This window comes from Nicotiana attenuata, unplaced genomic scaffold (assembly GCF_001879085.1).
Source record: "Nicotiana attenuata strain UT unplaced genomic scaffold, NIATTr2, whole genome shotgun sequence".
NCBI classification, from domain to species: domain Eukaryota; kingdom Viridiplantae; phylum Streptophyta; class Magnoliopsida; order Solanales; family Solanaceae; genus Nicotiana; species Nicotiana attenuata.
Genome location: NW_017670728.1, coordinates 19481 through 30765, shown reverse-complemented (window position 1 = coordinate 30765; position 11285 = coordinate 19481). Strand labels below are relative to the sequence as shown.

General features: G+C 40.5%; 1 long non-coding RNA gene across 1 annotated transcript; it reads left to right on the top strand.

Moving 5' to 3' along the window:
* The first annotated feature begins 4424 nt into the window (after positions 1-4424).
* Positions 4425-5460, top strand: LOC109242716. The gene is made up of 3 exons (XR_002070430.1): positions 4425-4603; positions 4765-4789; positions 4938-5460. It is a non-coding gene; the product is annotated as an uncharacterized LOC109242716 (long non-coding RNA).
* Positions 5461-11285: the final 5825 nt, after the last annotated feature.

Here is an 11285-nt window from a genome sequence, read left to right as displayed (position 1 = left end):
TGAAACATGCCTAAGCCTGATTCGAGTAAATTAGATTCTTCTTTAAGTCTGTTTAGCTAATGTGTTATGAACTACCACTATTTGAGACCTTTTCACTTGTCAGCATCTCTTTGGTGTCTGTTATTGCTTCAGGCTGTCAATTCTGTTATTTGAACATGCTTTACCTGCATAATTTGTACTCTCTTTAGCTAACTTGTCAATTGTGTCCAAAACATAAATGTTTACATTTACTATAGGGTACAAGTCTATCTTCTTATCTTATTCTGAATTTCTGTGGTGGTCTCTTGCCTATGTAGCATTTTCTAATCCTATATCAAGTTTTTTTTATCAACCATGACTAGTTCTCTATCAATATGCCCTTTAGCATGTTTTAGGATCCCTTGATTTACCAGTAGTTGTCATAATTTGCTTCCCTATCCTATCTAAATGTTGTTTTGCTATCAAATTAACATGACTATTTTGTAACACTAGGACCTATACTTAGTATAATTTGTACCTTTTAGGTTTTCACTCATTTGGTATTATGAATCTGGGTATGATAAATTTTGCCAATCATGCAAACTTGTTCTTTCCTTAACACTGCTAATGTGGGATTGCCTATGTGCTGAGTGTTGAACATGTTTGTTCTTAAATCATGTGACATGTTCGATTATCTGCTCTATATGCCTCTCAACCATTGTCCACTCCCTTTCACTTGTCACCTATGCTCTCTGAACCTCCTATTTTTAACCGGCTGAAAGCCAAGGCTACCTAGGTTTTTTACTACCGACCTTCTTAGTGTGAGCATTGCTCGGGGTCCTTTTGAGGCTTTTGTAAACTTTGACACCCTAGAGTTGGGGTCCTCAATCATTTCCCCTAACGCTAGAACTTGAATTATCCCAGTTCTTTCTTCTTACTGTCCCATGAACATGTAAGCTGGTTGGCTTAAGTAATTCAATTCTTGGCAATATGATTGTGTGATTCGGCTTCGAGCTCTTCTATGGATTCTGGGTTGTGTTGATGAACATGATTTTTTGTTGAAAGTCTGGGTATGCTCCTGAAGGCCCAGACAATGCTGGGTATTTATTTGGGCATGTTGTGGGATTATTGTTATTATTTGTATCACGTTTGTAAATTCTTTATTGTTGGGCCTATAATAATTTTATAACGAATAATGGGGTGTTAGTAAAATTTGGAAAGGGGTAGATTTTAATATTTCCATACAAAATGGGTAGATAATATGCCTATAGGACTTAGTAATTTATTTTCCATATGTGCTACTCAATCACTATGTGCACTATAGAAATCATGCCATTAGGGGAAGCACGCACACACACGCATTGCCTGCTATCAAACATGAATAAAAGACGCTGTAATTATTTTTGCTGCTACATGTTGCTAGAAAACCTTCCTATAGGAACAAATGTCACTGAACTTTCTTTCAATTAATCTCGGCATATTCACTATAAATCATGCCTATAGATTTTAATCGTCTCATTCATTACTACATCGCACTGTTCATCTAGAAAACATGTCTATAGGATTGAGTGTAATGATAAAATAGGCTCCAAGTACTACACGTTAGAGATCCTACCTATAGGAAATAATTGCTCGCCATAATTGGTTAATGCTAGACCACTCAACTACTGTTTTGTGTACGCTACTATTAGAGGGCATGAATAATTCTGGGGCTTTTCCCTAACAGCTTATGCTATCTTTGGACTGCGTAGATAACAACTGTATAATCCCTTTTACAAGCGATATCTTGCATCTAAAATGGACAACATGCTTTAATTCAAAGTCATCTAGCAATCATGTCTATAGGGTTTAAGGTTCTTAATTTTAAAACCTCTTAACTTGAATATTTGTCTTGCTTGTATTTGTTGCTTAACTGCGGAGGCAAACTTGAGCCTTAACTGCCTATATAAAGTCCAATGTGTTTTTGTATGTCGCCTAGTTTTGATATTTTTGAGTAGCCTAAGTGATGTCTAGATCCACCCAAATGGAGGTCTAATACCTCCTGGACCATATGTATGGGACGGGTAGTGCACGCATAGGTTGCAACTTAGAATTGAATTAGAACGTTTTTAGGTAACAACTTTAACATAGTAATCAGTTAGCAGGAGATGATAGTCTGTGCCCACTGAATAATACGAGTAACTCTCTATTCTAAGGGAGTTGCGAAGTATTATTATGTTGCACGGGGTGATCCTTTAGGCTAAAAAACTTAGGATCCCCCCTTCCCCCCTCCTTTTTTTTCTTCTTCATGTGTGGTTAGTAGATCTAAATATTGTATCCCTATATTGGTACTAAGACTTGTACTAACCTTGTTGCAATAATATTCTTTGACTTCTGAATTCCCTTTATTTATTTGATCACCTAGTTTAAATTTAATCCACATAATCTTAAGTTCGGCTGGGACCCACAGTTGTGGAGCTCGAAGAATGCCCAACACCTTCTCTTTGAGAAAATTTGAGCTCTTACCCGATCTTTGGTGAGACAGACTAGTTAAAATAGATTTATTTGCAAATAGGTGCCCTAACGCATCTTAAAATCGTTAGGTGGTGACTCTCCTCTTTTAAATACCTCATTTAAAAGAGTTGTCACACGTCAAAACCCACTTTCGCGAGAAAACGGGGCGCAATAAATGGCCTTAGGCCCAGCTCCCCACTTTTCCCTTTGCGTTAGCGTCGCCTTGGTCGCGTTCGCGAAGGTTTGTCCAGTTCCTGGATCGCATTTGCGTCCACTGCCTCGCGTTCGCGAAGGCCAAACCCAGCAGCCCCCAAAATTCCTCTTCGTGAACGCGGGACTTCCTTCGTGTTCGCAAAGAAGGAAACCAGACACCAGCAACATCAGTTCCAAAACAGCTCCGGTTGATCCGAGACCACCCCGAAACACACCCGAGGCCCCGTCCAATCACACAAACCAGTCCCATAACACAGCACGGACCAGCTCAAGGCCTCAAATCACATCAAACAACATCGAAATCATGAATCACACCCTAATTCAAGGTTAATGAACTTTAGAACTTCAATCATAAACATTCGATGCCGAAAGCTATCAAATCACGTCCGATTGACCTCATATTTTGCAGACAAGTGACATTCGACATTACAGACCCATTCAATCTAACAAAATCTGAATCTAACCCCGATATCAAAAGTTCCTCTCCTAGTCAAACATATCAAAAACCTTCAAATTTCTAACTTTCGCCAAATGGCCCCGGAATGACCTATCGACCTCCAAATCCATATCTGGATGCGCTCCCAATACCAGAATCACCATACCGAGCTATTTCCAGACTCAGAGTCCCAAACGAACATTGATAATATTGATATACACTTCATCCCAAATTTATGAAATTCTTCCAAAATGCTAACTTTCCACAATAGGCGCCAAAATGCTCCCGGGTAATCTAAAACCCGATTCGGACATATGGTTAAGTCCAAAATCATCATACAAACCTGTTGGAACCTTCAAATCTTGATTCCGAGGTCATTTTCTCAAAAATCAAACCTTAGTCAATTTTGCCAACTTAAAGCTTCCGAAATGTGAATTTTCTTTTCAAATCAACTCTCAACTTCCCGAAATTCAATTCCGACCACACGTACAAGTCATAATACCTGAAGTGATATTCATGGCCTCAAACCGCCAACCGTCGTGCTAGAGCTAAAAACGACCGGTCGGATCGGTACAGTGTAAAAACTTAAGATTCAAAATATTAAGTTGCATTCAAAAGATTGAACTACTTAAGATTTGAATTTCTGAAAGTTGCATTTGAAAGATAGAAGAGCTTCAGAATTGATTTTTGAAGTTGCATCGAAGATATTAATCTACTTCAGATTCAAATTTCTGAAGTTGCATTTGAAAGATAAATAATTTTATATTTGATTTCTGAAGTTGCATTGAAGAGATTGAAATACTTAAAATTCAAATGGGTACATTTTGTGCAATGCGAGTATAACTTCAATGGTGGCCCCAAAAGTGCGTATATATGATAATGCCCAATTGTAAACGGCCAAAGACCCTAAGCTATATTTACATTCAGTGGCCACTTTTGTGGCCTTGTATTTAGAAGTTGACAATTTTTTTTAAGATAAAGATCCATGATTTGAAAATCTGATTTTAAATTTTGAACTACGGAACATGTAATCACGTTCAATTTTTAGACAATTGGTCTAATTTTGTAAAAGTGGTCTACATCTAAATACAAGGCGATAAAAGTGATTACTGCTATGAGTCATCTTGTACGTCAGCAATACGTAATAGGCCTTTGAACTAACAATTAAAATATATCCATTTGGGGAAAGATATTACTTGCTCTATAAATAATCTTTATCGGGTTTAGAAAATATAATTCGTTAAATTTGAGTAGATTTAGATGAAGATATGTAATTAAGAAGATGCTATCCTATAATTAAATTCCTCTACTATATAAAGACCATCAAGTCCTATCAAAATCTCATTCCTCACCACAAGCAAAAATCTTAAGTAATTATGCAAGAAGAAAGTTGTTCATGATATTGGTTGGCATCAAGAAAAAGAAAACCATTTTCATGATAGCATGGTTTTCTTTTTTTCTTTTATTCTTTTAACTCAATTGAATCAATGAATCACCATGATGGTATATATTCTTATTCTATCCTCCCCCAAGAAAAAAAAGACAAATATATATATATATATATATATATATATATATATATATATATATATATATATATATATATATATTTTCTTCATTTTTTTTTTGTATTACAAACTAAGATCTTCTTATTTTGTTCTCAGGATTTGGAGTTTTAGTGTCTGCGAGGTAATTATTTGTTCTAGTTGATTTGTATTGATCTAGGCACATATAAATATCTCTACAAATTTTTTGTATTTTTCATTCTTTGTTTTATTGTAATTCTTTTTTTTGAAGTGGATATGTTTTACTTAACAAAGTAAATCTCATATTTCAGGTCTGGAATTATATAGCTAGGATAATATAATAAAGGAAACAAGCTCCATCCATATGGACCTGACCCAACGGATGAGAAATTATCCAACGTGATCTTATAATCCTTTTCTTTTGGGATGATCCAGAAGAGAGAACTAAGAGATGGCCCTGAGGGTGACAAATAGAGGTCAAATTGTTACATACTTTAAACGCATAGTTTGATTTCTAAAAATGTTTTGACCTCCGATGTTCTCTTACTAATTACATGTATTTAAAAACAAAGGCTAAGAGATGCATTGGCAAAATATACCTCTTTTCTATACAAGATTGCTATGAGAATCCTAGTAGTCCATGGAAGAAGTATATTTAGTAGTCCTGTCTTAGGTACCCTTGATCACCTTTATTAAACAATATATGATATTGTAAAAAATTTATGTGTCATTGTAAATTAGAAAAAATATTTTTCTACCTTGTAATATCGCGATGAAAATACAATATATGTAATATCATTAGATGCTATGACAATTCTTTGTTGGAAAAATAAATGTTGTCATCAAATAAGGAGTTTCTTATTGCGATATCAATATTCTAGAAGATCACATTTAAACAAGGGCTTCCTAGAAGAACTTCTTATATGCGGTGTCAAATTATTATAATTAAACGCTTTATTATTAAATATTCATGAAAGCCCTATACTAAAGTTCACCTTGAATGGTAGAGATTAAAGTGAAATAGAGAAATCCAAATAAGAATCCTTGTGAATTGGGGTATCCAAATTCAACATTTAAATAAATTATTTTTTAAGAAATAAATCAAAATTCTGATCATTTTGGTGGTGTTGTTGTCTGCGTATGTGTATGAGTAGCACAATTCTAGATCTAGGAAAGCTTAGTTAAAAATAGACCACTTAATCAAAATTAACTGCTTGGATTTAGAACTTAAGGTCGCACTTGGACGAAAAATACTGCGAAAACATTGTCTTATTTTCAGTGACCAGCTAATGTGAAATGACAATAGACTAATTAAGCTATTCAATTTTATTTTTGAGTAATTTTCTGTTATTTTCTTAATTTTAAGGGTTGGAAAATAATAACCTTCTTAAACAACATTTTCCGGTGAGTTAGAAATTTTTTTATACAAGAATAAAGCATTCTTGTCGTGTATCCTAAAGGTTCTTTAATCGACAATGCATAAACCACGTGTTTATAGTTGTTGAAAAGATGTCCAGGGTGTCACGACCCAATTCCCAGACCCGGTCGTGATGGCACCTTTCGTGAAGACAAGGCCAGCCAGAACAACGCGACACCTCTTTCAAAGCAATTAATTAATATTAACAATTCTAACACATGCTTAATATAGTCAATAATGCGGAATCAACGATAAAAACAAAGGAAACCATCCCGACACAGCCCAAAACGGGGTGTCACAAGTCATGAGCTACTACAGAGTTTGCTATAAGTCTACAAGGAGTAATATCCGATACAATAGTTTGAAGAAAACATAAATGATATAAGATAGGGGAGACAAGGGGCTGCGGACGTCAACAACTACCTCGTATCTCCAAATCGCTGCCTAGTCTGGAAAGGAAATCAGTGCTCAAGTGCGGGCTCTGCTATGCCTGAATCTGCACACATGGTGCAGGGAGTAATGTGAGTACTCCGACCTAGTGAGTAATAATAATAAATAATAACCGAAGGCATGAAAACACATAACTGCACAAAGCAATTCTATATCAGACAGTAAAACAGTGAAAACAGTAGAACGGTAAAGAGTCGAATGAAATCTCCTTTTAAAATCAGGTAAATCAGGTAAAACAACAAGTAAATAGTGAGTAAAAATCTGCCCCTCGGGCTCAGTATCAATCGCTCGGAACAGTATCAGCCCCTCAGGCTCAGTATCAGTCACTCAACATAATATCAGCCCCTCGGGCTCACTCTCATATCACATGGGTACCCGCGCTCACTGTGGGTGTGCAGACTCCGGAGGGGCCCCTTACGGCCCAAGCGCTATATAGACATAAGGCCTGAAAGCCTTCACACATCACACTCGAGGCCTGAAAGCCTCCTCACATATCACTCGAGGCCTGAAAGCCTCCTCACAATACACTCGAGGCCTGAAAGCCTCCTCACCATACACTCGAGGCCTGAAAGCCTCCTCACAATACGCTCAAGGCCTGAAAGCCTCACTCAGTCCAGAAACATCATAAGCCCCTCGGGCATCAATAAAATAATAGTTCTCAGCCCAAACAGTAGTGAAAATGTCATTAAAATCTCAGAATTCAATTAAGGCGGCTGAGGTTGCAAAATAGTATAATTATAGGGACTGAGTTCAAATAATGTATCAAAATAGTGAGGAAATAGTGATAACAATCCCTGAAGGATTCAAGTAATCGGCATTAAGCCCAAAACATGCCAATAAGCCCAAATAACGATGATAAACAAATCAGCTTAGTCATTTAAGTGGTAAATATATCAAACGGGACGGACAAGTCACAATTCCCAGTAGTAAACAACCCCGCGCTCGCTATTAAGCGCGTGTCTCACCTCAATATAGCACTACGTTGTGCAAAATCCGGGGTTTCAAACCCTCAGGATATCATTTACTATCATTACTCACCTCAAGCTGGCCAAAGTCCTAGCTCGCTATGCCCTTGCCTCGCAAATCAACCTCCTCGCGTCGAATCTGGCCAAAACCACAACGAATACGTTACAATTGGCTAAGGGAATATAACCCAATCGAAAAGACTCAAAAAACATCGAAATTCACGAAGTTGGCAAAACCCGAGCCCCGGCCCCACTTCTCGAAAAATCAAAAAATTCACATCACCGGACTCCTCGTCTCGCCATGAGTCCATACATATCAAATTAACCAAAATCGGAGTCCATTTGACCCCTCAAATTCCACTTTAAAATGCCAAATTTCCAAGCCCTAGCTTTACCCTCTTTTGATGATTTGCCACAAATTTCCATGTAATTTCTACCATTAATTCATGTATTTAGGCCAAGGAACTTACCTCCAATCACACCTTGTCGAAATCCCCCTTCAATTCCGTCCAAGAGCTCTCAAGCTTGCTTAAAAATGGTGGAAATAAACTAAGCTTCGCGGAACAAAAATGAACATTAAAACCCTTCTGCTAACAGGGGTTTCCGCTTCTGCGGTCCCTATTTCCGCATCCGCGCTACCGCTTCTGCGGTTACATTTCCGCTTCTGCGGATCCTCACTTAAAAGCATAGACCGCTTCTGCGGTCACCTTCCGCATCTGCGGACACCGCATGCGCGATCAAACTCCCGCTTCTACGGAAACACCCGACTTTGACCCCTTCGCTTCTGCGACTCACGAACCGCATCTGCGGCTTCTCCCTTCCAGGCCTAGAACCGCACCTGCGATATATCCTCCACACCTGCGGCTCCGCATCTGCGGAAAGGACCCCGAGGCCCCCGGGACCTCAACCAAAAGTGCCAACCCATCCTAAAACGTCATTCAAACTTGCTCCAATCATCAAAACACCACAAATAACACCAAAACCATCAAATCACATCGGATTCAAGCCTAAGTTCTTCCAAAACATCCGAATTACGCATTTGATAAAAAACCCGACCAAAACACCTCCAAATGATCTGAAATTTTGCACACACATCCAAAATCACCTAATGAAGCTACAACAACTCCCGGAATTCCATTCCGACCCTCGGATCAAAATCTCACCCATCAACCGAAATTTGCCAAAATACTAACCTCGCTAATTCAAGCCTAATTCTACACCGGACCTCCAAAATCAATTCCGATCACACTCCTAAGTCACAAATCATCCCCCGAAGCTAACCAAATCACCGAAAATCACATCCGAGCCCTCTAACTCACGGGTCAACCTCCGGTTGACTTTTCCAAACCAAGCCTTCCTTAAAGAGACTAAGTGCCTCATTTCCGACCAAAACCAATCCAAATCAACTCTAACACACCAATTACTGATAATGAAACATGATGAAGCATAAAATGGGGGAAACGGGGCGGTAACTCACGTGACGACGGGCCGGGTCGTCACATCCTCCCCAACTAAAACAAACGCTCGCCCTCGAGCGGGTCAAGAAACGTACCTGAAGTCTCAAACAGCTGAGGATTTCTGCTCCGCATCTCTCGCTCGGTCTCCCAAGTAGCCTCCTCCACGGGCGGACCTCTCCACTGCACCTTTATCGAAGCTATATCCTTTGATCTCAACTTCCGAACCTGACGACCCAAAATAGCCACTAGCTTCACATCATAGGTCAAATCATCATCCAACTGAACAGTGTTGAAATCTAATACGTGAGACGGGTCCCCAACATACTTCCGGAGCATAGAGACATGAAATACCGAGTGCACGCCTGACAGGCTGGGTGGCAAGGCAAGCTCATAAGCCACCTCCCCAATCCTCCTAAGTACCTCAAAAGGCCCAATAAACCGCGGACTCAGCTTCCCTTTCTTCCCAAACCGCATAACACCCTTCATGGGTGAAACCTTCAGCAAGACCTTCTCACCAACCTTATAAGACACATCCCGAACCTTCCGGTCCGCATAACTCTTCTGACGCGACTGTGCTGTACGAAGCCTCTCCTGAATCAGCTTCACCTTCTCTAAGGCATCCTGAACCATCTCTGTCCCCAATAACCTAGCCTCACCGGGCTCGAACCAACCAACAGGAGATCTACACCGCCTCCCATACAACGCCTCATACGGAGCCATCTGAATGCTCGACTGATAACTGTTGTTGTAGGCAAACTCTGCAAGCGGCAAAAACTCATCCCAAGAACCTCCAAAATCAATAACACAGGCACGCAACATGTCCTCCAATATCTGAATAGTACGCTCGGACTGCCCGTCCGTCTGAGGATGAAATGCTGTGCTCAACTCCACCTGTGTACCCAACTCCCGCTGAAAAGTCCTCCAGAACTGAGAAGTGAACTGAGTACCCCTATCTGAGATAATAGACACTGGAACCCCATGCAATCGGACAATCTCCCGGATAAAGATCCCTGCCAGCCGCTCCGAAGAATAGGTAGTACATACTGGAATGAAGTGCGCGGACTTGGTCAGCCGATCCACAATCACCCAAATTGAATCAAACTTCTTCAAAGTCCGAGGGACACCACTCACAAAATCCATAGTAATCCTCTCCCACTTCCACTATGGAATAATCATCCGCTGAAGCACACCGCCCGGCCTCTGATGCTCGTACTTTACCTGCTGACAGTTGAGACACCGAGCCACAAACCCTAAAATATCCTTCTTCATCCTCCTCCACCAATAATGCTGCCTCAAATCTTGATACATCTTCGCGGCACCCGGATGAATGGAATACCGCGAGCTCTGGGCCTCCTCCAATATCGACTCCCGAAGCCCATCCACATTGGGCGCACAAATCCGGCCCTGCATCCTCAACACGCCATCATCATCAATGGTCACATCCCTGGCATCATCATGCTGAACCCTGTCCTTAAGGACAAGAAAATGAGGATCATCATACTGGCGCTCTCTGATGCGATCATACAAGGAAGACCGAGAAACCACACAAGCCAACACCCGACTAGGCTCTGAAATATCTAATCTCACCATCCGATTGGCCAAAGCCTGAACGTCAACTGCAAAGGGCCTCTCCCCAACTGGAATATACGCCAAACTCCCCATACTAACCGCCTTCCGGCTCAAAGCATCGGCCACCACATTGGTCTTCCCCGGGTGATACAAAATGGTAATATCATAATCCTTGAGTAACTCTAGCCACCTCCGCTGCCTCAAATTAAGATCCTTTTGCTTGAACAAATGCTGAAGACTGCGATGATCGGTGAATACCTCACAAGATACGCCATACAAGTAGTGCCTCCGAATCTTCAAAGCATGAACTATAGCAGCAAACTCCAAATCATGAACAGGGTAGTTCTTCTCGTGGGGATTCAACTGGCGAGAAGAATAAGCAATAACTCTACCTTCCTGCATCAATACACATTCGATCGCAACTCTCGAAGCATCACAATATACAGTATAAGAACCTGAAGCCGATGGCAAAACCAATACTGGAGCTGTAGTCAAAGCTATCTTGAGCTTCTGAAAGCTCCCCTCGCACTCGTCCGACCATACAAATGGAGCGCCCTTCTGAGTTAACTTGGTCAAGGGCGATGCAATAGAAGAAAATCCCTGAACAAACCGGCGATAATAACCTGCCAACCCAAGGGAACTACGAATCTCCGTGGCTGAGGTCGGTCTAGGCCAACTCTGAACCGCCTCTATCTTCTTCGGGTCGACCTGAATACCCTCGCTGGACACCACATGCCCCAAGAAAGCCACTGAACTGAGCCAAAACTCACACTTGGAGAACTTGGCATAAAGCTTCTCCTC